This window comes from Mus caroli, chromosome 16 (assembly GCF_900094665.2).
Source record: "Mus caroli chromosome 16, CAROLI_EIJ_v1.1, whole genome shotgun sequence".
In the NCBI taxonomy this organism is placed as follows: domain Eukaryota; kingdom Metazoa; phylum Chordata; class Mammalia; order Rodentia; family Muridae; genus Mus; species Mus caroli.
The window spans coordinates 18,525,629-18,528,789 of NC_034585.1; the positions used below are offsets into that span (position 1 = coordinate 18,525,629).

A 3,161-nucleotide genomic window follows, 5' to 3' on the forward strand; every position below is an offset into this window, starting at 1 on the left:
ACACTAAACAGAACCTCCAATCCTCTGAAAGAGTGATACAAGCTCCTCTCTCTCTCTCTCTCTCTCTCTCTCTCTCTCTCTCTCTCTCTCTCTCTCTCTTTTCTGGACAGGGTTTCTCTATGTAGCATTTACTGTCCTAAAACTGGTTATGTAGACCAGGCTGGCCTTGAACTCAGAGATCTGCCTGCCTCTGCCTCCTGGGTGCTTGGATTAAAGGTGTGTGCCACCATGGCCCGGCATGATACAAATCCTTAACTGCATAACCATGTCCTCAACCTCCCCATTCTCCTTTTTCTTAAGCTTGGAGCAAACTCATCTTTTACAAATCTTTGAAGCCCTGTGAGTCTCCCATGTGGATAAGAAGCAGGATTATCCTGTGGCCCAGATAACTGAGACCCTGAGACATAGGTTGACTTATTCAAGGACACACAGTAGCAGGATCAGCACTAATATTCTAGAAATGTCTCCACTGTGGCACCTGCTGTGTGCTGAACCCTCTGCCAGGCTCTCTGAATACAAGAGCACCCTGATTTCACCAGAGCCCAAGCTTTTTGGCCACAGGTGGACTCCTTCCCTGCACCACACTGCCTCCCAAAGACAAGGATGGAACGCCAGGCCTTTCTAGAGCTCTTCTCAAATTGTCTCTTTGTGAAGAATGCTGTCAGCCGTCAGCCAACACCACTTACTCAGAACTCTGGGCGTGGACTAATGAGGGACACGATCCTTGCCCAGACAGACTGGAGGCTTTTCAGGCAGCCAGAGATGCAGCACTCCAGAGGGAGTGGGGGAGCGGGCCCCCACTGATTCTTGATGGAGCCATGTGACCCTGACTAAGAGGTACCTCTCTCTTGACCTCAGTTTCTTCACATGTCTAGAAGGGACTGGAGGCATGGGGCTTGCTAAGGACTTCCTAGCCTAGGACCATATGACTCTCCGAGAGTGGTACAGGCTAGCCGTGCTTGGACAACTCTCTGGCAAAGGTGATTTGCTAACCCTTACCTTCCAGCTTGGCTGTCTGCCAGAGCTCAGTGTATAAAGCTCAGGAGAGGAACTCATTCAGGACATGGGGAGCCCTGGGGGGAAGACAGTTTACAAAAGCACGTTGTGTTTAGGTTTGCAGACCTAACAGAGAACTGGGAGTGGGCACATGCTTGTCCTAAGCAGGCAAATGTTGCTTTGAAGAACTTCTAGGGGTAGAGTCTTGGGGAAAGTGGATCTCATGAATCCATTGCTCCTGCAACCTGATTTGATGCTCTCAGGAAAACATTGCTGCCCCCCGCTGCCCCCCGCTTCCCCCCTCAACTCACATCTTTCCAACTCTTTCTGCCACTCACAGAGTTGTAACTGAGGTCATGTGATGGGAAGCGCTCAGAGAAGCTGTTGTCTCCTACACCACCCGCCTCACCTTCACCAAGAATGCCAAGGACAGAACAGGAGGTTGAACCCCAGTACCTCTGAAACTCAGGGAGGGAGACCTCAAACAAAGAGGGTTATAAACTGAACACCGGTGTGCCTCAGTTTAAGCAAACCCAGTATATCCAAATCTAAAAATAACTCCTTCTATTGGAATGCTTTCCCATATGAATTCATTCCCATATGAGAAAGACTCACTGGCTCTTTTCTTCAAGAAGCCAACTCCATTAGTGCATTAAAATACGACTCAAGTTGCCAAATGTGATTTCATATGCAATCCCTCTCCCCGCCCCCAACATACTTCTCACTCTTGATCCCTAAGGAATACTCCGCCTTGAATAAAGAGAGGTTCGCCTGGGGGTGGGGGAGACTGCTAACCAACATGGCAAACACATGTCCTGGATTTTCTGAGACTGGCTCACTTTCTAATATTAGGTTTCCATTGTCCCATGAGAACTCTTGGAACGATCAGGCCTTGGGGACTGGCCATACAAATGGTCACTATAGAGAGGACAGTATCCTGTCAGACCCCCCTTTCCAGCATTGCAGGACTTAGGGGCAAGGCAGGTTGGAGAGCCCAGTGGCGGTAGAGAGAGTAAAGACAATTCTAGGATTGGGAAGCTGCGTGGGGTGGGGGGTGTTGGATGCAGGGTGAGTCAGCTGAGGAAGGCAGCCCCCCTGGGTTCCTGGGATCCATTAGAAGCATGCCATGTGAAGCAGACAGGCTCCCTGCACCGTGCTCCTCCGGGAAGTGAGTGGGCGGCACCCTGGAAGGTGGCCAGGGAAGAGCAGCTCCATGATTAAAGGGTTGGAGACTTGGACTTCTGAAGCGAGACCAGGATGGCTAGTTATTTATGCATTCATCTCTTGGTTCTTACCTCTACACACTCCACCCCACCACCCAGCAACCCAGACCCACAGCCCAGCCCTGGACCCCACATGGGATCTTGGAACAGTGGGAGGAAAGGCAAGGACACTACTCACCCTAGGTGTGCCAGCAGGAGCTTCAACACTTGGGCATCATAAAGCTTTATCCCAGAAGCCTCACAGGATACAAGTTACCAGCCCTGCCTTCCAGATAAGGACACTGAATTGAAATTCTTTGCTCACACTCGACCAAGTGGAATGAGAACCTGGATTGTCTGATTCTACCTCATCACATCCAAAGCAGATGATGGTGGAAGGCTGGAGCCAGAATATGAGGATGGAGAAATCTGACAGAGTGCCACTTGGTCTTTTTCCCTGGGGCTATTTATGTGGAAGTGGTAGTTGCCAAAGCGGAGCTAATAATGGGGCTGGGGCTGTGTATTGAGCATTTATGTATATAGCAGATAACACACACACACACACACATTCACAAACACACACACACACAGATACATACACACATATTCACAAACACATACACACACACATATTCACAAACACATACACACACACAGAGATACACATACACACACATATTCACAAACACATACACACAGATACACATACTTACACATACACACGTATATTCACAAACACACACACACATACACCACTCTAACATACACAACAATTTCCTAAGCTATTGTGATCCATTTTACAGTTCGGGAAACAGACTTCTAGAGCCAGTATTAGTTAGGCACAGCATTTAAAAGAAGCAGGGGAAGAATTTCCACAAGAATTTGCTCTGTCTTCAAAGCCCATGACCCTCGTATTTCCCCTCCCCCAAGCAGTGCCATGTGTGCTTACTAGAGCCAGTCCTC

General features: G+C 48.9%; 1 long non-coding RNA gene across 1 annotated transcript in view; it reads right to left on the minus strand.

Annotated features, from left to right (window-relative positions):
- The window catches only part of LOC110312099, a 48,566-nt gene extending 46,067 nt beyond the window's left edge, over positions 1-2,499 (minus strand). The window contains exon 1 of the long non-coding RNA XR_002380022.1: positions 2,398-2,499. This is a non-coding gene — a long non-coding RNA (uncharacterized LOC110312099). The remainder of the gene's footprint in view (positions 1-2,397) is intronic.
- Positions 2,500-3,161: the final 662 nt, after the last annotated feature.